General features: G+C 40.1%; 1 protein-coding gene across 1 annotated transcript in view; it reads right to left on the bottom strand.

Moving 5' to 3' along the window:
• Positions 1-25681, bottom strand: part of SULF2 (sulfatase 2) — a 248316-nt gene extending 222635 nt beyond the window's left edge. Inside the window, exon 1 of the mRNA XM_073309507.2 lies at positions 25438-25681. The gene's annotated coding sequence lies outside the window, so the exon portion shown is untranslated. The remainder of the gene's footprint in view (positions 1-25437) is intronic.
• Positions 25682-27525: the final 1844 nt, after the last annotated feature.

Raw genomic sequence — 27525 nt, 5'->3', positions numbered from 1 at the left:
TCCTACCCAGTCCACCTTGGAGTAGACTAGTATCAGAAATAAGCAAAATATGACAAGTTATTTCCCATGGAGAATGTAGAGCAGACATATGCTTTCCTTTGTAACAATAGGCCATTGTAGGCCAAATGTTGGTATCAGTATCAAGGGGAGTTTTGACATCATCTTGAATTTGATCAAATTTTGGCCCAAGTCAAACAGAACATGCATACTGAAAGAGCCCAGAAACATAAAAAGTTTTGAAGCCACTGCTGGTCATGGTCATTATATGGCAAATAAAAACTGATAGTGTAGTTTACAGTCAGTAGAATGTACAATACAGCCAACTCCACCATCTTTAGTGAAACATTATGGCATGAATGGGTAGCTTTTCCTGTCTTGGCTGAATAGCCACAGAGTAAGTAATGTTATAGCTAATTCCCTGGGTTTTTGTCACTCCTTGGCATGCCCTTCTGTGGCAAAGTTGAAAAGCTTATCAACAATGAAAGATAAAAAGTGCTACAAAAGATCAAAGCTGAGTGAAGAGGTTTAAACACAATTCAAAGCCCAAATGTTAATGTTTCAGATGAACTTGCAGTGAACCATGTTGCATGTGAAATAATTTTGATTCTGTCCAAAAAAACTGCATATTCTACATTTCTGTACTAAAGATATCAACCCATGCACTGATTTAACTAAAACCTGGTTACTAAAACGTCTAATGATTAAGTTCCATGTAAGAGATAATGGGCCAAATTTATATCTAGTGTAAATGGGACACAATTTAGTGGAACACATTTAAAGTACATCTGAAGTTAGTCCAGTTCATCGAAAAGCAATATCAACTCTCAAACAATTGCTGGCATCTTTTTCAAACATCTAAATTTTAACTTTGACAACTTTATATAAAGAAAACTTGGGAGGATTATCACAAAATATAAAGGCAACATGAAAACTCTTGTATTTTACTATGAACAATTCCTTTTCTTAAGACTACTGTAAGTGAAATTGTAACAACTCTTGCCAAGATTAATCAGAAGAAAGTGAATCTGGGACCAAAAGCTCATGCAACTAAGGGAGTAACTCCTTTAGCTGTTAACAGTGGGAGGCTCTTAGCCATTGTTTTACGGTACCAAGAGATATTATTTTAATTTATGGACAGGAAGTTTCAAACCCAATTTAGACAAAAACATGACTTCTCGTTCATTTTACTTTTGACTTACGTAAAAGATGATTCATCTGATTGCTTCTAATGAAGGAGTCAGACTTCTATAGCCAGTCAGAACAGTGAAATGGTGGATTACACAATAAAATTATTCTGGGAAGCTGACAGATGCTCAGACATTTCATCGTAATTGGCTAGGATTTAACAAGCTTATTTTACGCAATACAAACCAGCTCAGGGGAGACAGAGCTCTTTTTCCCCGCCCCCCGTATGCAAAGAAAAAAAAAGGGAAACTGAAAATCTAAAAACTGGTAGACTCTCTCTCTCAAACATGCTCTTATAAAAAACAGGTTCCTTCTGGTTTCCAAATATGTTGGATTCACATCTGAGATCTGCCAGTCATAGAGGAAGAAATTAGCATCTGAATTTGGATATTTCACTGGCTACAAGCTTGTCTAAAGTCCACCATTCTCCAGAATTTTGGTCAGGACTCTTTTCTCCTAGGAATTGTTCATCAGGAATTTTAAAAGATATGGCACACCGTTCACAGAGAACAATATGGGGCCAATTCTCCACTGCCTGGCATCCCATGTCACTGTTTATATGTGTACAAAATGGGTGTAAAATGCCCTTATGCATCAACACAAGTGGTGAAAAACAAAGTACTATACTTTACATTCTTCCACTTTTAAGATGCTATGGTCTTCTTAAGGGCAGCTAGGGAATTTTAAATCTATGATCCTCGTCTATGATCCCTTTACTTCTTAATCTATTACATTAATTTACTTCTGAAACATTTTTGCTGTTGTCAGTGATGAAATACTTTTGAGTGCATTTGTTTTTAGAGACTGCCAGAGGAATCTGTGTTAAAGTGGTTTTTAAATAGAAGCAAACCTGAGAATACATTCAGCGTGAAACAAGGGTTTTGAATCAGGCACGCTCTTCATTTAATTAAGAAATTTTATATATTTTACCAAGTTACTGTGTACATAACATTTTAAGTAAGAGGATATTCAATTCCAGGAACATATATCACAGCTATTTGTACAGCTGAATATCTACTTTAAAAAGATAAAGCAGATAACATGTCTAAATAGGCACCAAAGCTTTTAAAAAGTACAAAAACTTTCAAGTAGAGAAAAATCAAGGGTTGGATCATGCTATAAAGAAAATTAAAATCAGAACATGCATGTCAGATTGTAAAATACTGGAATTTGTTGTACGGGGCTTCAGTTTTAGAAACAGGGGCCTGATTCAAACCTATTCAATGAAAGCACTCTTACTGATGTTACTGGGCTTTGCATCAGGGTTCACACACTCACTCTCTCTCCAATCCCACAGAAGCCCCACTTGGCTATTTGGGCCACTGATGTAGAAGGGGTCTGGGCAGAGAGACAGTGGTCCTGAGTGTCACCCCAACCTCTTTGGGCCTGTAAAGGAATATTGACTAAATCATCTATATTATACACAGATCTTTCTCCAAAGTCTTTGTGGGTACATGCAGCAGGTCTTGAACATCCTGTACCCTGTGGGGGGGGGGAGCTTAGCGACACCCTGGCATCCAGACCTTATTCCAGTACTTGGCCTGGTATCCTAGCCAATTACATGTCTGCAGAGTGATTCTGTTGCTCCTATGCATGCTAATCCATAGTCCCTTTTTAGAAATCAGGCACACCACCTGAACCTGATTGCAAAGTTGCAAGCCATGCTCCCTCCTTCCATAATGATCGGTCAAAAATGCTGCAAATATGAACTCAGGCTGGACTGTAAGCCCCTAATGACATGGGACTGTGTCTCCCTTAATGTTAGTACAGTAATTAGCACAAATAAGGCCCAAGGCCTAATCAGGGCTTTGGGGCACTACTGAAATATAAATGATAGTTTAGCCATTCATGCAGTATTTCTATTTTAATAGAACCAACATAAAAGGAAAAGAGGAGACCCTTCTTTTCTTTTCCTGTGGTTCTGTTGCATGTTGGTGTAATGAAAAATTCTAAGAGACACATCAGGGAAGGATGTACCACCCTTTAAGGTTTTCCACGAACAGGAACTTTCCATAAACCACAAGGGAATGGGAGTGGTTTGGGAATCTCAAAGACTTCCAAGCGAGAGCAAGAAGAAAGTAGCAGAGCCTGTTTCTATAAAAATTACCCACAACAAACTATTTACTCAACTCTGCTAAAGAATTGCCAAATTAATATTGTACTTTATGGCAATAGGATAGGAAATTGACGTTCCTAATGAACTTCTTTAACTTTGAATGATGTGTTGTTAAACACACATTTTTGCCTTTTCTGGAGGGAGGGGTGGAAAACAACAAAGCCTTCTAGGCAAATTACTAAATTAGATAAAACGATCAAGTCTCCCCTATGCTGGTATTCCAGGGCATGAACCTGTACTCACTGCAAATCCAGACTAACTCAGAGCATCAGTGAAATTACTTCGGATTTCAGTAACAGAACAGAAATCCGAACCCTCCATATCTCTGCTTGCCTCCATTTTCTTTCCGCATTCCATAGATACTTTTGGGTTTTGAATAGATTAAAAGTTAATTCACAATTTTAATTTCTAGAGGGCAATAACATGCACAGCCCATTGTTATCTCTTTCTTCAGGTAATTCCTGAATGTACTAAAAACATTCCTTGAGCTCTGAGATCTATCATTCTCCCCACTTGCTCTTTCAGCCTGGATCCTGTCCTATCACTCACTTGTTAAAAGCTACCATGGCCAATTATTTCTGGTAGGAAAAAAAACCTTAGGAATGTAAACGAGGGTCTAATAATTAACCATTATAACATTACATCATCTGTTACATAATGATTAGCTAGCTTCTTCACTATAGTGATAGAAGGGGCTCATTTCTGTCTTTAGTTATGCAGGTGAAAATCTGGAGCAACTCAGTTTTAAGTCAATGGACTTTAACCTGTCACTTCGACTCAACAAAGATTTCTTTTAGAGTGGCATTTACAGGAGTATTAAGGAAATTATATTGCTTATTTTCAGAATACTTTATAAACATTACATTACTTAAATAAGCCTCATTGCCCTCTCTTGGGAGGTTAGTAGTAATTACTCCTGTGACACTACTCCCCATATTCTTCATAGAAATATTGTTATAATATGATTATACCATATCTAAGATGTATTTGATGCAAGATGGGTGATGTGAGATATAATTGAAAAGGTTATGATTTACTGAATATGATTATCCTATTTGTATGTATGTATCATTTTTGTATCTCAAGTTAGGAATATTGACTATTCATCTGTACTACAAAAGCGTTTGCACCTGGCGAACTCCCACCAAACAAAACGCAACCAGTCTGGCTGGTTAGCTGGGGACAAATCAGTAAGTCTTTGAAGATGCTACTCTTCAACCTTCCTGGGATGCTACAGACGGCCTTTGACTCATGGCTGCTTTGACATTGCAGGGGCATGTGATCATGTCACCTGGCACTGGACTCCATGATAGAATACCAGTATTTTTCCACTGAGGGGGGTTGGAATCACACTGAAAGACAAAGGATTCCTGCCACATGTAAATTCTATTTAAGGCTGGGGAGTGAGATAATCAGGATTCGTTCTTCACAGAATCCCCACCCAGGATGACTGCTGGAAACATCTAAGAAACAAAGACAAAACGGGGAGAAGGACTGAGTCTGAGCTGGGAAGGTGCCTGGGCTATGAAAAATACCTGGAGTTTTGAGCTGCAAGCAAGAGCAGTTTGCCTTCAAGAAACTCTGCAATCTGCCTAAAACAACATTTAGGATGAGAAATTACTACTTGTAACCAGTTTCTTTAGTATTAAGCTTAGCTTGAGTGTTTGTTTCGTTTGCTGGGTAATCGGCTTTGATCTGTTTGCTAAACCTTATAATCACTTAAAATCTAACTTGTTTTTGTCTTCTCTAAAACCAGTTTGTAGAAATAATAACTGGGGGGCAAAAAGCCATGCACATCTTCCTCCACCCTGAGGGAGGGGGAGAATTTTATGAGCTTACACTGTACAGTTCTCTGTGCAGCACAAGACAATACAATTGTGGGTTTACACTCAGAGGGGGTGTGCACTTGCAGGCTGGGCAGTTCCCTAGCGGAGTCTTCCCATGCAGAGCTGATTCAGTGTCTGTGTCTTACTGTGGCTGGGTGTGTCCCTTCCTGTGTGTGTGTGCTGGAGGATGCTTAAGGGCCTGGCTCAGCAGGAGAGTGTAAAAAAGCCCAGGGTAATGGAACAGGTGGGCTCAGTGGTACCCCAGTACATCAGGTGGCACCCTGGCGCAGGAGGCAATCCGTAATAACTCCTATTTTAAATATGAGGAAAGAAAGATAAAGAAGTTAAAGCCAACATTTTCAAACTGGTGTGCCTGAAGTTCAGCATCTATATCCACATTTAAGCACCTAAATAAATGGCCCAATTTTTAGAGGTGTTGGGCACCCAGCAGCAACCAGTGAACTCAGAAGATTTCATTGCAGATTATTGCCATTTTCCCCCCTCTGAAAACCCAAAGAGCTTTTGCGATATCTATCCTAGTTGCAACCTTGTCGTTAACTGCTCTATTGGACCTTCCAGTTGTAGCATCCAACTTCTAGCAGTAAAAAAAATTATGAGGAGTAGATCCCTAGGTGCACCAGGAACACATTTGGGGAAGGAATAGTGTGGGCGGTGCTTTTATGCCTCCTTTCCATCTACCTGATCCTGGGACTATCTGGGCCAAACTGACCCCCATGCAAGGAAGCACAGCCTTAAGCTCCAGCAGGGGTCTCTCTACCAGTCAGCATCACCAGAGCAGACTGCATGCTGGCCCCATCCCATAGACAGCCCGGCCTATTCCAGACCATCACCTAGGTTGGATTGCCAGTGTGGGGGTGGGGGAAAGAAGGGGGAAAAGGAAGAGGGGTGTTTGGTATTGGGTTAGTGATGCCAGACCTATGCTAGGGATATTTCTTTATTAGGGGTCTCCTTACCTGCTGCCTTATGTTAACACAAGGAGTGGCAGAAATGGGACAAAAAAAGCAGAGGATCTGGTCTAGTGGTAATTATTTTAGAAATATTTAAACACTAGAATCTCCGCAAAAATCAGGTGCCTGTCTCTCCTCATTCCATCAAGCTCTGCTTCTGGCAGTGAAACCCCCCCACCCCCCAAGACAAGTCTCAGTTAAAATACCAGTGACAGGAAGAATTTAAAAAAGAGGAACATGTGATTATTCATCATACAAAGCTTAAAGCATAGGGAAGTGGAGACTTCCACTTTAGAAGTTTCAGGTCCAAATTTTCCAAGCTCACAAGCTGCACCTGCATTTTCAGAAAACCAGCCTCCCAGCAAATCATGTAGTTAGATAATATTAGGACTTAGGCAGAAAACTGCCAATGGTGAAATTTAGCACACTTATGTGTCATGTAGGCATTGTACTGGCTCTCTGCAAAATAGTGAATTTCACTCAATACGTATTGCAGGCATATAAAATGAAGGCACAATATGTCAACGTGCTTTTTGGGGAGTGGAGGAGGCAGGTGCAAATTTCTTGCAAAACTACGTGAGTCCTGGCTGAAAACTGAAGCCAACGTATTCACATAGAACCAGGGAGCTGCATACACAAAGCAAGATCTACCCAAGAGCAGACCTGCAAGACCATGTAAGACCTCGTTTGCACACAGACACATGCAAAACAGGTATGTATGTATATATGCTCTGCAAGAAATAAAATATATGCCTAACTTTAGGCTGACTGAAGTAAATGGGACCACTCACGTGGCTAAAGGTAGGTACCTGACTGAATGGAGGCCATAATGCAGAATCAACCTAACTGCCAAAGTTTTAAAATGTAGGACTTCAATTCGTCTAAGTATTTAAGTACCTGCTTAAGACCCACTGATGTCAGTATGACTTAAGCCCCTTTTTAATTGTTTTTTCCAAACTGGAGACTTGAACCTTTATGAAATGAAGTAATTAGTTGCTAAATAGGAAGAAGTGGATGTTTAAGGCCCTGCAGGCTTTGAATATCCTAGGAAAGCATCATTGGTTCTTGTCTGTCACTAAAGACTAGGGGATCCAGCACCTGATCTGCTCCTGTTGAAGCCTGGAGTAGAACTACCACAAACGTCAGTGGGAGAGTCATCTCCTCTTGATACATGAATAATTCCCAATAGACCCATTCGGGTTGTACTCTATTTGTAGAATTACAACTTCTGCCTTATTACTTAAAAAAAATCTGAACTATCAATGTCTCTCTTTTTTGCACTTTGAGTTATAGACATTGAAATTTTTGGTTTTCTGTCACAATTTTTAATTTTCAAGATGCAAGATTTTTTATAATCACAAAATGGGGACAGTAAATCACATGGTGCTGCATGTCCATAATTCTACTTATTTTCCCTGTCTAGAAATACATTAGCACTGTTCTGTAGTTTTTAATCAATTTAAAGGTAATCTCCAGGTGAAGGTGAATAACGGGATGCTATAAACAAGTGCTGTGTGCCTCTTAACATTAAAAGCAAAGCACTCTAAGCATGTTCGGTTAAACCTAACAGGGATCATCTGCACTTAAAAAACTCTTCTGTATTAGTCAGTATTAATCACCTCCTTTTCAGTTCTGGACCATTTAGCATTTGAAAAGTTGAGTAGTTCTTTCTAAAGACCAAGATATAAGAATCCGTACAAAAAAGAGGGGGAAAGAACCAACTATCACTTTGCTCATTCCCTGGAACTGTTACAGGGCATTCACTTTGCACCTTCTGACAGACTAAAGACAAACCTCTCCAGGGTCAGGACTGTTCAACAGAGATAGGGCTGAGAATAGCAGGATGGTGTGATCTAGCACCAACTCTCAAACTAATTGTAAAGATAAACTACAGAACAATGTCTTCAGGCACAGCTGTAGGGTAGCTACAGATTCTGAGATGCAATTTTACTAGGAAAATCTGAATATCAATCTGGATTCTTGTGACTGGCTATCCAAGGATGGGTGAAAATAGCATTATAGATCATCCCCAAAATAATCAAGCCTACACAATATGGTCTTATAAAAGATTCTATCTAGTATTGATGCTATTTTTATATATAAATAAAAATCATATATAACATACATTATGTTTGCAAATATGGTGAAGGTCATTGTTCCCATTTTTAAGATAAAGCAGAGAGATGTTAAGTGATATATTGACAGTCACACTCCATGATTTAGTGGCAAAACAAGGAATAGAATGGAGTGAAATCTTCACCCAGATTATATTAATAGGAGTTTTTCTATTGACTTTGTTGGGGCCCAGATCTCACCCGAAGTCTCCTAACTCCCAATCCAGTGCTCTATCCATTGGATTACATTACCTCGCTAATCTAGCAAATGCTAAAATATATACATATCCACCTCCATATCCATCTCCACTCCTTGCAAAATAGGAAAGCACATTGGCATTACTGGGCTGAAGAGGAAAATTATATAAAGAAACAGGTAATGTTATACCATATCCCTCCATTTAAAGGCCACTGATGCAAATTAAAATATGAATAATAAGAAAAAAATCATCACCTGAACACAACTCACTTAACTTAAAGAAAACTTGAGATTTTTGAGATACATAGACCAAAATTCTGCTGCACATAAACCCACAGGACCAAAAGTAAGGCAAACTGGGAATTATATGGGTATATGTGAGGCAGAAATGGCTCACAGAATAGCACTATTTGTATTAATGTAAATGTGTTTTAAAAATAAAGACATACAGAGGCATTCAACTATTACTAAGTTCCAGTTATTTCTTTTAATTAAGCCATCATGCATATGTTTGGTTTTGTAGAAAATATCCAACAGTTATTAAGCAACTTATATTTAGCAATCCCATTTTGTAAATTCTTAATATGAAATCAGATAATTTTTTTCTGTACAGTTCTTTCATTCTGCCATTATTTGAAAAGCAGAAGAGTTGGTTGGTAATATCTCTAAATTGATTCATACAAAACATTCTACTGTGAACAGTGAAAACATATGGGGAGGGGGGGAGAAATGAACAGCTTACTTGGAAAGTCAACATCCACCACATCATGTCATTATTATCCTCAAAATAGCTAGCTGGTAAGCGGCAACCTTACAATAAAAGAAAAAGAGATAGGATGTTTAAGACCAACTGTCTCTATTATGGTCCTTTATGACGTCAGCTGCCATCTTTAAGATCTGAGTACAGTGCATCAAGTTCTCTTTTCATCTTCCCTGATAACATTCCCCAGTAGCTCTACTCCCCATACTATTGATTTCTCTTTTTTGTATAGCAACCTTTGTTGTCTGTCATTAGGTATTATGTGAGCTCCCTCTCCAAACTGAACACTCAAAGGTTCTGTAAAGGGATAAATATAGGCCCTTCTTCCACAAGCTATACTCAGGCCACTTCATACTTAAGATTTTATTTTAATTATTTTATTTTAAGTTCATTACAGTTTCACATTTTAAGCAAGTTTAAAATGAATAGAGGCAATTTCTGCCTTAATGTTATTTAAGAAATCACTGCACAGCAACAAGTATGGGGCACCCTAGACAAAAAACAAACCATGAGCATACCGGGAATGGGGAAATGGACAGATGTTATGGAGGAATGAAAGCGATGCAAGACTTGCGTGTCCCAAATTTGCAACGTGGGATGAAGTGAGAGGCAGCGGATCTGCATATTGTTATCAAAGTGGGATCTTCAAAAAAGAAGAGACTGCCGTATCCCAAAAGGTGATGAGCGCTTGCGTCTCTCACTAACTTCAACGATAGCTTGCGGAGGACGGTTTTCCATGGTCCAAGCACAATACTGACAACTAGGACGCTTGAGTCTTAGTTCCAGCTCTGACACTGGCACCTTTCCATGCCCTTAAGAGAGGCACACGCCACAGATTCCAGACTTGTAAGGTTGCCTGATTTTTCAGAGGAGCTGAGCATCTGCAACTCCCACAGGAACGTATTTGTGCATCCCATCAACTTCAGGAGTTGGAAGTGCTCAGCACATCTGAAAAAATCAGGCCACTTTTACATATATGCCTTAGACCCGTATCCTGCAATCAGATGCATACAGGCAAACAGACCCATTTGTAGCTACACTGAAAACAATGGGACCCAGTGGGTGGTAAGGGTCCACCCACATGGATTTCACCATAGGGAGAATGGGGCCTATAAACAGAGTTAGGTGCCACATTAGAAAAAATTTTGGCTTACCCGCCATGCCTTCAATCACCATCTGTAAAATAGAGCTAAAAATGTTTATTTAGCTCCCACAGTTGTTGTGAAGATGGATTAGCTAATGTTTGTACAGCACTTGCATAATGAAAAAAATCTTGAGTTTTATCTAAACATTCTTGTTTATTTTATGAAATTTTGCAGTTGTCTTTTCAAACACAAGCCTCTCCCCAGATCTGCACTTTTCCAGGCAATCAGTTCATGGAGAGTTACAGTAAATGTGTGGGGTTTTGTGTGTTGATGATGCTGTTCCCATAAAGTGTGGTTAAAAAAAACCCAGATTATTGCTACACGTTGTATCCTGTTTCAAGCTCCGTCAGAGGAGTGGTCTAGATATGCCAATTACTTAATGTTTATAAAACAAAAAAGAGGTTCCCCGCACCAAGATCTAAAGTGTATTTGAAAGGACCACTACCTGCAAAACCATAAATGTGTGTTAAATGCCACAGCAGTATTAAAAGTAGGCCTATAAGGCATCTTTTCAGCATAACCGTTTAATGCCAACGGACTTTTAAGTTACTCTAGTGTGCTAAATCGTTCCGCAAAGTTTAGAATAAATAAATGTCAGAATAACTTTGGAGAGATGATAGTTTATGCTTTACATCTATCTTTTTGTATCCGTTACAATTAATCTGTTTGTCTAGCGTTTGATAAACAGAAATTAGAGCCAAAAAGGGGTTTTTGCCATTATTAAGGAAATAGCAACGGTTTAGAGTTGAAAGATCTCACTTAACTTTAACCATAACAGCAATAAGACCATGAAAAATCCCAGAGTTAGCTCTTTTCATAGCCTTATGTAGCTTTTAGCTATATTAAACCAATGATGATATTCTTCTTCACTTTTCAGGACTCCATCTAGCAGTCTCCATCTCACAGGCAAAACTCCCAGTTACTTGGCATTCAGACAAGACTCTTATTGAGTATTAAGATGAGGCCCCGAGGAAGAGATCTTGAGATGCCGTTCTCCTTCATCTCCTATCAAGCCATAAGCATCCTGTACCAATTGCAAGTGCACACTCAAGAAAAGAGCTGTTTCTGCTGAAAGTAGATAGGCTCATGTACCAAGGTTAATAGAAGTGAAGACAAGAGAAACTACAGCTCCCAGCAGCCTCGGACACAGACAGATAAGCAGAGTTCAACACACAGATGACAAAGAAAACAATGATAATTTCCACCATGACGCCCAATCATCAGACATTAGAATATCATTAATTAAGAAACTGATCACCTTATTTTAAGGTTGTAAGCGACAACAGGATGCTTTAATAAAATAAATTAAAAATCTGCCCATGCAATACAATCTATTATCAGAGAATGTTATACTGTGTTTTTGGCAGTATATGAAAATGAGTCACCCTCATACTTCCTTTATTCAACAAAAATGACATGAGGGTAAAAAGCACCCTTTGGAAGCTAGGGGGAATTTCCAATTGAGAATTCAGTCCTTCGGCACCTCATTTAAACATACCCAAGCAAACAAAAAACCTTCTAATACATTGATTGAATTCAACTAATATTTTTAGATGCTCAGACATTTCTGATATTAAAATTATGATGGGTAAATAAACCTCTCTAAGAGTACCTAACTCAGAATTAGACAGAATTACTGTTCTCTGTACGATTTAAGCACTTTTTTCTGAAGCTTGATTTCTATTTTTTTTTAAATATAGCAATATTAAGGAAAATTTAGAGGAGAATAATCTACATGAAATTCTGTAAAATAGTTATCTTTATACATATTAAAGGGAGGGAGTAACACCAGAGTTTCATTCCTCCTAAAATGCTATAAAATAACAAAAATAACCACCGAAGTTCCATCTTTGGATTAAAATAATTAGAAGTGGCATTCTCAGAAAAATGGCTACAACTGAGGCAGAGGAACTCAGGATGGGTTCAAATGTCACATTCAGTAAAAACCATATGCAATTTCAAAGTGTAAAACCCCTTTTCATGCTTGTAACTGGAAATAAATTAAATTATACATCATTATGTAACCAGCACAGGTAAAGATATTTATTAAAAATGACTCCAAGGGAACAGTCATACAAAGAGTTATTTGCAGAAATCTAGTGAAAGAATAACTTTTCTGTAAACATAATGACTCTCTTGTAATTGAATTCCGGTAACTTATAGTCTCAAACATTTAAATGGATACATTGTTCTTCACTTCCCCTCATTAAATACTGTTGCGTTGCAGTCATAGAACTGATATTTGGTTCCACCCCACATATAGATGCATTTCTAAAACGTGTTGAAGCAATCACAACATAAAGGGCTAAATTTTTCCTTTAATCATACCAGTGCAATTTTATTGCCTGTCACTGGATTGCACAAGTGTAAGAGGGTGTAATTTAGTCCACAATTTGCAAAATGTACAGGACCTGGCAACCGCGCCACAAATATATATTACTATTGTTTCTTAAACTGCTTTGATGCTGACAGAAAGATAAAAAATTATAGACAACAGTAAATTTTAATTAAAAATGTCATGCTATCAGGAATTTTCAATGCAAGATGCTAACAAAACAGACTTTCTGCATGCAACTACGGAAGTGCCAATCTAGCTTCGTTAATAGCACTCCTAACTCTTGCACAGGAATATGTAAATTCAACTTCGGGATAGATTTTTGGTGGTCACCTAAGGAGAAATCCTGCTCTATCAAAGTCTAGAGAGTTTTGCCATTGACCTAAGTTAGGCAAGGATTTCATCCCTGTTCCTTTAACTCTAATTCAGCACTGATGCTACAGTGCCACACCAGGAGATTGGTGTTGCACCATTAGAGGAGATATTAAACGGAGGTTCCTTTCCAGCCCCTTATCACCTTTAGTCTAGGAAGTGACAGTTTGGAAGTTAAATATTTCATGGGACTTTTAGAAAAGATCCTAGTTCCCTTGCTCAGATAAATGATTCTATTTCCTCATTTTCAAACAAGTTGTGGGCAGCATTATTTACCTAGGATTCCTGCTAGACTGCACACACAGATCAGCTAACCACATGAGATAGTGCAAGTCCATACCTAGTTAAGCACACTATTACCTATTTTTGATCAATCATGATAGTTGTGCATACTACAAGCCTGGCTTACTTAAAAAAGTTATATCCTAGAAGATAAACATAAGCAAGTATCAAGACTGTGTGCTCATCAAGATCAGAAGTGGCAGGCATTCTAGGCAATATAATTGATGGTACCCTTTTGGAAAGATTAGGGTTCTCTCCCCTCTTTTACATTCACTACAATGGGGATGCTGTTAGCAATGATAATTATTTTGGAGGAAGGGAAGAGAAATATGCTCCGTAGCTAATATGCAAAGTTAAGTATCTCAGCCGTTCCAAGATGTGTGTGTCAATTGTTATAAAGGTCCGTTTTAGGGATTAACGTCCTGAAAAATTTGCTTGCATAAAACAGTTTTTCCTGTAGAGTTTGGCAAAAGTATCTGAAGTCATCTGAAAACTTTATAAATGAAATCACTTTGTTTCATTTATAAGTTTCAGCTCAAGTTGTTTTGAAACTGCAGGTATTAAAAAAAAAATCAGAGAAATCACAATTGATGCTTGATTATGTGATAACATCACAAATATTAGCCGCAGTTATAATGAGCTGAATGACATTAAACTGGAGTACTGTGTCATGCTTCAAGGTGTCAGGTGATCACTATAAAGGTTAGAAAGAAAACCCTGCCCATGGACAGCACTAGACAATCAGCTACCGCAGGAATGCTACGATGTTGGTGTCTTTGAACCACTAGATTTTGAGGCATTAATGTTGTGATCTGGTATTGCAAATTCTATGTATCAGTGGCTGGACATTACACTTTCAAATGAAAGAGCTATAGTGACTTTTTCTTAATGGAGCTAGACTTAACTAAATTTCCTCATGATAAAGGTGTCTATCAACGTAAGTTTGTAGTTATGTATAGTCATCTGATGGAAAAGTAACCACAATGTGAGTTTACAGTTTAATCCAGTGTGTAATTCTTTAATGGCATGTTTGATGAATGACTCATGACTGTTAATAAGAAAAACATAATGAGATGACCCTTGGATTGCTCAAAAGATTATGGAAGGAGTTAATTGAAGCCAGGGTACTTCTTTCTGCAGTGCACTGCTGGAGTACTTGCTTAACAAAACCAAGACAAATCCCAATACAACAGCAGTGCTCAAAAGAAAGTAAGAGGCAAATCAAGATATGTATAAATATGTAAAATAGTCTGGGCATTCTTCACTGATGTGAAAAGAATATAATGAACGCTTCACTGCTTGGAAGGGAACATTTCTCTCTTGCCAGGGGACAGATTTACCAAGAATGATATTTACATTTTCCTGCAACCTATAATTTTCTCATTTATCATTTGTCAGGGCCAAAAGACCTTATACGGCACAGGGAATGTTTGCATATGTTTAATGATCCTTTTACCAAACAAATGTCATGGTTTCAATGAGGAAATTAGTTAATACTGCTGATGCTGCTAATCTAATACCATTAATGTCACACTGTGAAGATCTACAAAAGCTACAGTATCTTACATCATAACTGAGCTCCACTGGTTGCAAATTTGTTACCCAGCAGAGATTTCTGAAGACAAGATAACCCATAAAATATCTCACACAAGCAAATTAATATGAGATTAAAAAGGATGTTTTTATTCCATATCTAGACTACTGGGTAAGTACCTAGTGTGACCAAAACCTGATCATTTAGATCTGCTAATTATCAAGCCCTCTTGTAGTTGCCTCCATTTTTATCAGTTTACCAACATTTGGCTCAATAAGAAAATTTGAGTAAATTGCATCAAAATTGTTTTCATCATTTCATCTAGACAAATTGGAGGATTGGGCCAAGAGAAATCCGATGAGGTTCAATAAGGATAAGTGCAGGGTCCTGCACTTAGGACGGAAGAATCCAATGCACCGCTACAGACTGGGGACCGAATGGCTAGGCAGCAGTTCTGCGGAAAAGGACCTAGGGGTGACAGTGGACGAGAAGCTGGATATGAGTCAACAGGGTGCCCTTGTTGCCAAGAAGGCCAATGGCATTTTGGGATGTATAAGTAGGGGCATAGCCAGCAGATCGAGGGACGTAATCGTTCCCCTCTATTCGACATTGGTGAGGCCTCATCTGGAGTACTGTGTCCAGTTTTGGGCCCCATACAACAAGAAGGATGTGGAAAAATTGGAGAGAGTCCAGCGAAAGGCAACAAAAATGATTAGGGGTCTGGAACACATGACTTATGAGGAGAGGCTGAGGGAACTGGGATTGTTTAGTCTGCAGAAGAGAAGAATGAGGGGGGGGGGGGGGATTTGATAGCTGCTTTCAACTACCTGAGAGGTGGTTCCAAAGAGGATGGTTCTAGACTATTCTCAGTGGTAGAAGATGACAGGACAAGGAGTAATGGTCTCAAGTTGCAGTGGGGGAGGTTTAGGTTGGATATTAGGAAAACCTTTTTCACTAGGAGGGTGGTGAAACACTGGAATGCGTTACCTAGGGAGGTGGTAGAATCTCCTTCCTTAGCAGTTTTTAAGGTCAGGCTTGACAAAGCCCTGGCTGGGATGATTTAATTGGGGATTGGTCCTGCTTTGAGCAGGGGGTTGGACTAGATGACCTCGTGAGGTCCCTTCCAACCCTGATATATCCCTCTGGAAGATCACAGAATCATAGAATAATATTTTTAGGGCTGTCTATTAATCACAGTTAACTCATGCAATCAACTCAAAAAAATTAATCGCTATTAATCACAGTTTTAATTGCACTTTAAAATAATAGAATACCAATTGAAATTACATATTTTGGATATTTTTCTACTTTTTCATACACGTTGTATTTTGTGTTGTAATTGAAATCAAAGTGTATATTTTTGCTTACAAATATTTGCACTGTAAAAATCATAAAAAATAGTATTTTTCAGGTCACCTCATACAAGTATTGTAGTGCAATCTCTGTCATGAATGTGCAACTTTCAAATGTCAATTTTTTTTTTTGTTACATGACTGTGCTCAAAAACAAAACCATGTAAATCTTTAGAGAAGAAGTGGGCAAACTATGGCCCGCGGGACCGTCATGCTCAGCCTCAGAGCTCCCTGCCGGGGAGGCTAGCCCCCTGCCCTGACCCTGTTGTCCCCCCTACCCAGCAGCCTCAACGGGCCAAAGCACTGGTGGCATGGCACACCACTCTTGCTGGGCAGCACGGGTGGCATAGCTGGCTGCAGCCAGGCGGCGGGGGTGCCAGCTTCTGCTGCTCTGAGCAGCATGGTAAGGTGGCAGAAGGGGGGGTTGGATAAGGGGCAGAGGGTTCCTGGGACGGTTGGATGGGGAAGAGGTTCGGTGGGGGGGGCAGGGGTGTGGATAGGGGTCAGTGCAGTCACAGGACGGGGGTGTTGGATAGGGGGTGGGGTCCAGGCTGTTTGGGGAGGCACAACCTTTCCTACCTGGCCCTCCATACAGTTTCGCAATGCTGATGTGGCCCTCAGGCCAAAAAGTTTGCCCACCCCTACAAGTCCACTCAGTCCTACTTCTTGTTCAGCCAATCTCTAAGACAAACAAGTTTGTTCACATTTAAGGGAGATAATGTTGCTCTCTTATTTACAATGTCACCAGAAAGTGAGAACAGACATTTGCATGGCATTTTTGTAGCTGGCACTGCAAGGTATTTATGTGCCAGATATGCTAAACATTCATATGCCCTTTCATGCTTTGGCCACCATTCCAGAGGACATGATTCCATGCAGATGATGCTCATTAAAAAAAAACAAACTTTAATTAAATTTCTGACTGAACTCCTTGTGACAGAATTGTATGTCCCCTGCTCTGTTTTACCCGCATTCTGCCATATATTTGATGTTATAGCAGTCTCAGATGATGACCCAGCACACGTTGTTCATTTTAAGAATACTTTCACTGCAGATCTGACAAAACGCAAAGAAGGTACCAATGTGAGATTTCTAAAGATAGCTACAGCACTCGACCCAAGGTTTAAGAATCTGAAGTGCCTTCCAAAATCTAAGAGGGACAAGGTGTGGAGCTTGCTTTCAGAAGTCTTAAGAGCAACACTGATTCGGAAACTACAGAACCCTAACCACCAAAAAAGAAAATCAACTTTCTGCTGGTGGCATCTGACTCAGATAATGAAAATGAACATGCGTCTGTCTGCACTGCTTTGGACTGTTATCGAGCAGAAGTCATCATCAGTATGGGTGCATATCTTCTGGAACAGTGATTGAAGCACGAAGGGACATGTGAATCTTTTGTGTATCTGGCAAGTAAATATCTTGCAATGCCAGCTACAACAGTGCCATGAGAATGCGTGTTCTCACTTGTCTGACTGATTGGCTGAACAAAAAGTGGACTTGCAGACTCTAAAATTTTGCATTGTTTTATTTTTGAATGCAGGTTTTTTGTATATAATTCTATCATGAAAGTTGAACTTACAAATGTAAAGAGATTGCATTACAGTACTTGTATTAGGTGAATTCAAAAATACTATTTTAGTTTTTTACAGTGCAAATACTTTTAATCAAAAATATAAAGTGAGAACTGTACACTTTGTATTCTGTGTTGTAATTGAAATCAATATATTTGAAAATGTAGAAAACACACACAAATATTTAAATAAATGGTATTCCATTATTGTTTAATAGTGCGATTAATCACGATTAATTTTTTTAATCACTTGACAGCCCTAAATATTTTAGTTCTGTTTTACTTTCTGGAGATACAGTGGAATTCACAGATGTACCAGATGATACACATGGCTAAAGTGTAAGTTTGCAAAGTCACCACCAGTGCCAGCGATGTATTTTCACCCTTCCATCCAAATTTTGAGATATGCTTCAAATGGAAATTGCCATGTAATAATGAGTGATATCTGAAACACGCTTGCCAGCTGTGAAACTTTTCTAGGTATTAATACTGTGTAATTTTTCCACAAAACCCTGAAGTCTTGTACTATTTCTCACCTGGAACAAAGAGTGATGTAGTAGAACCAAATCTTTGTTGAAGTCCCTCATTCTAATGCTGCTAGTGCTGTGACAAAGGCTTTATTATTTACTGAACAAAACAGTTTGGAAAAATAAAATTTCTTTTTAATTCTGCCCAAAGAAATGAACTAAACACATCTATTTAAAAAATGTTAATGATATGCACACCCAACTCTGTGGGAATGTATAGTTATTAATGTATGCAACTAGCTGTTGCACAAAATTAGAGAGGAAAAATCCCACTCTTTTCTTGCAGCAATGGGAACTAACAACCGTTCACAGCTGGATATGAACAGCATCTTGATCACTAACAGAAATACCTGCAATATATTTGTTTGTAAGACAAACAAGTTGGTGATACTAAAGTAGTATGTTACAATTAGTGACCTTGATATCTGCTTCCTCTCCTTCCCCGACCCCACTTGAATAATGACATTTGTATTTAAAGGGCCAAATTCTATCCTAATTTACAACTTGCGCTATTCTGTTTATCTCAATAGTGTTGAAAAGAACATAAACCATTCTGGATCAAATTCTGCATTATTTTAGGACCAAATGTATACATCAGAACCCATTTTTTCTCACAAATCACAAAGGAAAGTCTTCATGCGCCAAAGCTTTTGCTGAGCGGTGGCAGTTATTCAGGGCTTGATCCAGCACCCATTGAAGTTGAAAGAATCCCACTGACTTCATTCCAGACATCCAGTATTGAAGTCTGCGCCAAAGGAACTAAATGTCTCATTGGATAATCCATCTAGTTTTGTATTAGTCTGTTCTTGTCACCCACCCCAGCCCACCCATATATGAAACAGAGCTTTATCTTTCCTGCATTAACAAATCTGTCTTCCCAACAGTGTAACCTCAAGGCACATACCATGCACCTGGCACAGTCAGATCTGCGGTACTAAAAGGATTTCAAACCCCAGGCTAATGAAAGAACAACAATCTGCCTGGCATAGAGCAATCTAGAAACTATTTGCATCTTGAGAAACACTCAATTTGCTCCAAAGGAAGAGTGACTACTCCTTATGCCTTAAATATAGATCTTCATGCCCCCAAGAGACTTTAGGCAAAAGAAACAAGCTGAAGAAAGAAAAAAAAAGTTTTCCACTTTTAAAGTTTAGTTCATATATGTCAACAAATACGCAGATCACAATGTATAATAGTGTTAAACTAGATAGCTTAATACAAAAACTAAAATTTGATATTATTAAACCCAAAGGGAGTCATTTTAGGACAATTCCAGGAATCAATGTGGAATGCATCTCTTTGCCCAGTGTAACTGATCCAAGATGGGGAAAAAGAAAAAAGTATGCACAAACAATTGACAGAAATACCTATGCAATTATGAGAGAAAAGAAAGGAACTTGCTACACCACAGGCAAAATTTGCCATTCGGTTATACTTCATGCTCCAGGCAGTGTCCTCCTTGCAGAATCATTGGGTTGCAGGTGCAAAACGGAGGCCAGAATTTGACCCAAAAATCTTTACTTCACAATTTATTTTGACACTGGTGTTACGAACACCTAATACACAAAAAATGGAATCTTGGGGACAAGACATATTTCAGACCATGGCTGCACTTTCAAGAATATGAGATTTTAAACACACATACTAGATCCATTTATGAATGGTCCCCATTAACCAGTTAGGAGGTAGGCACACAATACTCAACCTGCAAGGCAGATAAGTGAGCAATTTTATTTAAATCCAATATGTGCTAAGTGAGGGGTGGGGGGGACATTGAAATGATGAAGAAATTAATCATAGTTTAGGGATACCTACAGCTTTGCTTGTGGATGTATCATCTAGGAGACAATAGACAGTGGAATATTTAATCACACTGGAGAGCATATAGCAACACAAATATACAAGGACTAGTGAGGCAAATTCTGTCCTATCCCAAGCCTCATGCACTCCTGCAAAATGACTATCCTCAAATGCAGATCAGAGGCTGTGTAACTAAATCTATGAAAAAAATCCTTCTCTCAATTTACATTTTATGAGTCCTCTTATTTTAAATAGATTCCAGCACCATAATTAAAAATCCACACCTTGTTATAGAGATAAACCAACATTAATATGTTAACTTAGTTTGGGTAGGGGGAAACAGGGTGCAAGGGAAGGGATAAAGAGGAGTTTTAGTTCAGTGCTCTAGCAAAATAAGATCCTGATCCTACCACCCTCATTCCTCTGAGTACTTCCACTTGAGTCTCTGGGCCAGAACCAACAGCAGAGAGAGAGAGGCTCTCCTCCTCCCCTATTCAGGGCCGGCTGTGAGTAAAGCACTCCTGAGGACTGTTCAAAATTACAGCCCAGCTTCAGCGACCCATATGGCCTATGGTAGGAGTACATAACTGCTGGATCATAGATCCATCCCATCATGCCTCCACCTGCCTCAGATCCACCCCACCTCCTTCCTCTGCCCCATTCCACCCGCAAACACCTTGTACAACTAATAGGGGGAAGTCACCAAGTGGTGCAAAGAGACCACAGGTCAGCAGTGAATTGGGTCCTTTAGGACTAAACACATTAGTGCCCAATCCCTAACTCCGCATCTTGTGCTTCCTGGTTTTGAAGCATTAAAGCTTTCCTAGGGGCAAGCTGCAGTTCTGCGACAACAACCACACCTCTTATACCATTCATGCCCACCCACCGGATTGTGCTGGGGAGGGTTGCCAATAATAAAGCTGAAAGATGTGGAGTATAAAAATCTTACTGGCATATTAACGTGAACTATTGATCACTTTGGCCTCGATTCTACCATTCTATGGAAAAAGCTGCATACATACATACAGGGAGAACTCTGCCTAGGTGGCTGTGCAAAGAACCTGATGGAATCCCCTTCAGGAGGGGTATGTACCCATACAAAGCGAGTAGAGGACTGTGGCACTCTCACTGTGATGAGCCAGAGAATTCCCAGGGAAAACTCATCCCTACCTAACAGATCTTGGGGAGTCCAGGCAGATTGCATGCCCCACTCTGCTTCTCATTAACCCTCCTTTAATCCATGGCAAATTGGCTCATGAGAGTGGTTAGAATGCCTACAGAGGGGGGAAGCTATGGATAGTTAATGTACAAATGAACAGATATTAACTACTGAATGGATTCCCACTTGGAAATCCCCGGTTGGCCAGAGCAGGAAGTCACTCAGACCAGCTGCTCCCCACTCTAAAACCCATATAGTCTTAACTGCCCAGAGTTTCTACAAAGGAGCACTGCAAGTGGGTTGGGGAGACGAGTGCAGTATGGTCACTCCTGTCTCCCTTTGGAGATTCTTGCTCCCTATTTTTAGCAAAGGAGCATCCATCTCTTTCCATTGCTCCCCTCATCCCCCAACAGCAACAAAATTTAAACAAACTCATTACTAACAAGAGAATGTTACTAGAGACTCTTTGCATCTCCCACAGAATGTCTTTGTGGTTATAACTGAAATTTCAGTGCAGAGACATCAATATACTAATATCTCCTGCCACTTACCGTTCTGTTACTCCAATTGGTTGTTCATGTCTAAAATTAGATTAAAAATTAAAATTAGATTAAAGCCAGGGCAGGAACTGTCTATCTGTACTACAATGGCACCATGCACACTTTTGGGAGCTGTACCAAAAATATAAGCAAATAATAGCTTCATAACTTTCAACCTGCTTTAAACAGAGTTCCCTCTATCCTTATGTTCCCTACAAGCAGGATCTGTAGTTAGATCTTTTGTAGTACTGTTATTTATTTTTCTTCCCCTCACACATATTCCTGCTAGGCATCAAAACCAAATTCACATCAGAACCAACCCACAGAGAAGCCAGCCACTGTTCCAGACTGGTGAGGTGCAAGCTCATCAATATTTATCATTACAGAAAATCCTGTTCACTGGGGCTTAGCAAATGAAAAGTAACTTTTATCTGGACCAGATATTTGGTGGGATGTTGTTTGTTTAAGTACATAAAAGTTTTATTCGGGGTTGAGTAGTTAAGCTGTTCAATTGACATCTAGGGCACAATTTCAGTGCCACTCACATGATTCTATTTTGTGATCTTGTAACAAGATGAGTCTCCAAAGCTCCAAATGACTATGGCAACATACACATAAATGTAGGCATCAGTGCACACAGATCAGGATCCCAAACAGGCATCCACTTGGGACCACTCAAAATGTGCATAGATTTTTCATGTGCCTTTGTGAGCACTGGAAGTTAGGCATGATTCCTTACAAGAAATTGTAATAAAATCTCTAATTTACCAAACTATAATAGGAGCAAACACCTTCCTGTTTATTCAGAAGTGAATGCAATAATTCTTTTCTCAATTGTTGTTCAGACTTACATAACTTTAATATCAGTCTTTGCAGAAAAGTTTTGAAACTAACAATACAAGTCTGAAGCTAATTTCAAGGGGTAACATTTTATTTAAGCAACTCAGATTGTAAAATAAATCACCTCAAATTACATCTTCTCCCCCCATACAAAGACTGACTATTAGTTGACAGTTATCTTCAATGCTCTCTTATCAAACCTGCCTCATCTCTGCAGGTTTCTCTATACACTATGTTTTCTGCACACTAGGAGACCAAAGAACACTGGAAACTGCTACACTTTAAAAACAAGAACTATTTCAAATCTATTAAGTAGTGCTGGCAGGAGAACAAATCCTTTTCACAACAACTTTCACGGTTTCAAAATTCATTTTCATTCCATTCCATTAGAAGGTTTTTGGGAAACTAAAGTGTCAAAACGTCTGTTTTCAGATCAAACAGGTCAGTCTTCTCTCCACCACCCCCGCAAAAAAAGTCTACACGGGACCTGAAACTGTCCTGACAAAACCTTAATTGAAATGGATATCTTTGCAAAATGTTTTGGTGTTGATGTAACTGAATATTTCTATGAACGTATTTCAAAAAGTTCCTATCTCTACAATTAAAGATACTGCAGATGAGAATGTAGAAGTCATTAAAAGTCACAGGGAGCACTTTTCATAACCATGGGTTTCCCCAGCACACTTGAGCAAAATTCTCTTCCCCCTTGGTTCTGTAAGTAACTTAATGCCCTTACTTAAATGAGCATGCCATTCTGTATTGCCCATTCTCTTCTGTACCAGGAACATAAGCTGATGAGGTGATGGTGGTGACTTCTCTGCTCTTTGTATACTAGCTCTGGCATTGTTTTTTGTGTGCAAGCAACGGCTTCCTGAGGAGTTGGGGGAAGCAAAGTTGAGAAATAAGAAAACAAAAATAGCTCTTGTTCTTGCACCATTGAGGTTACACATGCCAACCATAAGGTGCAAATAGTAGCTAGGCAGTGATCGGAGAACAGTATGCGACCCTCTAGAGCCAGATTTTACCCACTAGATGTAGATGGGAAGTACCTGAGAACCCTAGTGCTAGGTAAAGGGAGTGTGTGAATTATTTCAAGAAATTTTGACAAAAGGAGAATATACATTAAAAGAATTCCACAAAATTCTATGAAAATATATTCTATATTATAAAAGTAAGGTTCGTTGTACAAGCCATCTTTTACCTATCTACTGTGACAGATAAATAATTACTACTAGATAAAGGGAAAGGCCAGTTAGAAGTTTGGGGGGGGGGTAGGGGTTCTTATATAGTGTAGACTAGGATTATTTAGCCTGAATAAGGGCGGAGTCAGAGGAAACTTTGAGGTATACAAAATAATGAATATAATGAAATCTTATTAGATGCTTTTTATCCCACAACATGAAATAAAGGGTAATGGCTGGATTCTGTTAAGGACAAGAATGAAATTTGCAGTCGTGGCCATTATGCAAGCTAAGACTGCTAAAAAGGCAAGTGAATCTCATGCTCCAGTGTGTTGCATCACCACCTTTGAAGATCTGAAAGGAATATTTTCTCCCTCATGTTAAAAGCCTTTGCAGTTGTCTTGTGTTGTTTTTTCCTCCTATCTCTGAAGCATCCAGCATCATCAACTGAGCCATAGCATCTTTAACTTGGGCTCTGGCAGGTAGCCACTTTAGCCTGGACATTTAGAGTCACAAACTGGCCTGAGTGCCCATGACAGCAAGTTTCAACAAAAGGAGACACCACTCTTCCAAGCGTCAGTAGGGCTCAGCTTTGCTTCCATGTGACAAGGGTCCAAACCGAAGCCAAGGACGAGGTTACATACCAAGAGTAAATGCTAACTGAGGAGATCAGAAATTGGCAGCTTGAGGACATAAAATAGCTAGATTCAGGATTAAGGAATTGTAGTTTAGGCTTGTCTGAATTACTGTGCAAATGGCCAGGGAGCTATGAACAACAGGAAACTATTGTCATTTGTAATGGTCTTTGAATTCCTGGTTGTATTAAATTCTAGGGTATTTTAAAATGTTTGGGGAAAAAACATTCAGTATAAGAGGCACTAAAATGCCTGGTGATAGTGAGTAAGAAAGAAAAAACATTGGTTCTTTCTTCAGTGGCTTGTGTCCCTGTTTATGGAGCCTAATACTTACCACCAGACAGTAAAAAGAGCAAACCTTGAGGAGATGAGCCACAGAACTGGCATTGCACTCTGTCCATGGTTTCATGCCTATACACAATGCTTAAGAAAACTACCTCACAAAAATGTATTCTTCCAGCAGTCATCTCACAGTGTGGTTTAACAGTTAGAGCACAGAACTGGGAATCAAAGTTTTCAATACAGTCCACATTACTCTACCTGAGCACCTAATCCAGCTCAACCCCCGGGGTTTGCCGTGTGACCTTGGGTGAGTCCCTTCACTGCATCTCAGTTTCCCCATGTGAGAAACCTCCCTCCCTTTCTGTTAAGCACGCTGGAGGAAGAGAACGGCGAATAATTACTTACAACAGGCACCGATACTTCACAATCAGAAGCCAGCGTCCTTTTGACGGGGACCCTCTTGCAGCCTAAGGAACTGCACTGGTTTGGGTCCTGACTGGGCTCTGCTGCTCCCCCGTTTTTGCAGGTCACGCCGCCAGAAGCAGCTAAGCGCTGGACACAGGAATCAGCCGCCCTGACTCTTCTGCCTCCAGTGCACGCAGAAGGCAAATGCAGCCGTTTAAGAGCCGGGTCCCCAGACGCGGAGAGACCCGTCAACTTCTTCACCCCGCTCCCACCCTTGCGGCCCCAATGCCGCAGGCGAAGAGGTTACTTACTGCACCGGGGGAGGAGAGACGGCCAGCGATGGCCCCGAGCGGCTCAGGGACACAGCAGCAGCAAGGGCAGCGAACAGCGACCTCCAGCTTCCCCCGGACCTTGGGGGCAGGCAGCCTCCTCACCTCCCCGAGCCGGGCTTGGGGGTGGTCCGCGCCGCTGCCTGCCTGCAGGACCACACAGCTGCCGCGCTCGCCTTCTTCCCTCCCTGCGAGGGGCTCCCACGCGCCTCGCTCGGCCGCCGCCGCCGGCCAATGCGGGACTCAGTGAGGAGCCGGCTTTACCCATCTGTTGCAAGGCGCCTCCTCCAAGCGCTGCCTCCCCGCCCGGGGTGCTGAGGCCACATCCCCGCCCCCGGCCCCCCAGCCTAGCGCCCGGCCGGCCTGCAGCAGCGGGGAGAGGGCATGGGCGGGGCTGTAGAATTAGGACCCCCCGTTTCCCCCCCATTGTCGCCGGCTTTTCCTCCCCTATTCATTATCCCAGACGTCTCTTCCCTCAGCTGCTCCGCTTCCACTCCCGTCCCCCCATTACGCCCGAGTTCCACTCTGCCCCCCCATTACACCCTGTTTTCCTACCCTACTTGGTGTCTACTTCCCCTTCCCATTTATCACCCTTCTTTCTCCTCCCCGGGATGCTTTGGGGTAGGAACTTTTCTGAACATGCACATACATGAGGGACAGAGGACTGAAGAAGAAGCCTAGCAGGTGGAAGGGCAATGAAAAGTACGAGGAAGCCTGTGCTAATATGCAAAAAGAAAAAGAGTACTTGTGGCACCTTAGAGACTAACCAATTTATTTGAGCATGAGCTTTCCTGAGCTACAGCTTATGCTCAAATAAATTGGTTAGTCTCTAAGGTGCCACAAGTACTCCTTTTCTTTTTGCGAGTACAGACTAACAGGGCTGTTACTCTGAAACCTGTGCTAATATGCACCTAGTAACTGCAATCACCTGAAGGAATGGCCAATGAAATCATAGTCCTCACTAGTGTCAGCTGGCCTAATTGCACTGCCTCCTGTGATCACTTGTTCTGCTAGTCTAGTGTTTAGCCTTGTGTAGGGCAGGGAGGGGGAAAGGGACTAAACAAGAATTGTATCTTGCGCCTCACCCCCTCTACTCCAGAGAGAACAAGAACCAGGCCCTGAACTAATTAAATTCCCTACCCCTGAAAAACCATGGGGCCCCATATCATGTGTCAAAGACCAACACCTGGTATTAGAGTGAGCAGAGATTTACCCTAGGTTTGAATAAGCACACAGCAAAAGTTTATCTAAACATAACTAGACTTCTTTGGTGTGGGAAATTTCATGTGGAGAGGATGCTCCCAAAATCTCAGGATTCTGCAGTACTGGTAAAATTGCTTCAAGAGTACCTTTCACAAAGCATTAAGGGTTTCTGCATTTTTTAACCTCAAAAGTTTTGAGCAAAGGTCCAGTCAGTCCATATTTACTATCATCCCTAATTGCAAATTAATTCTATTGGAGAGATGAAAAGTGAGTCCAGAGAAAGTGTTACTTTTTAGAAGACAAATCCTCCATTTAAAAAAAAGCTGGCTGCATAATTTATGTAGAGTCCCTCATTTTGGGTTTTTGTCTTGATCAGTGCAGTGGCAGGTTCAGATATCAAGTGTGTATGTAAGCCCTCTCCCTTGTTAGTTCCTCTTTGGCTTCTCATTTGTTTTAATGCATGCTCCTTACAGAAATTAACTGTATGAGGACTGGGAGAAGAAGAAAACATACACAAAGAAAAATGGATCTTTTAAAATTTTGTCTTTAAGTAAGTTTTACTTTAAGGGGCCTGCCCCAGTTTGGGGGGCTTTACTTCTTTTGATTTTTTTTCATGCCATTCCCTACATTCCATCTGCTTCTCCACACAGAACCCATGGGATCTGGGCAGTGAATTTTGCCCTTACACAGGACTAGGTTCAGTTATTTACAAAAGAACGGTCAAGAGAATTATGCAAATTCTTTGCAGCTTTGAACAATTTAAAGATAATAAAACAGGCTTGTATTTCCTTGTGATGCCTGTTGTGGAATTAAGCAAAACAAATAAATATATATTATAAATGTTACACAACTACCAAAAGATATTGA

Source organism: Lepidochelys kempii, chromosome 13 (genome assembly GCF_965140285.1).
Source record: "Lepidochelys kempii isolate rLepKem1 chromosome 13, rLepKem1.hap1, whole genome shotgun sequence".
In the NCBI taxonomy this organism is placed as follows: domain Eukaryota; kingdom Metazoa; phylum Chordata; order Testudines; family Cheloniidae; genus Lepidochelys; species Lepidochelys kempii.
The sequence above is the reverse complement of the archived record's forward strand: the minus strand, read 5'-3'. Positions and strand labels throughout refer to the sequence as shown.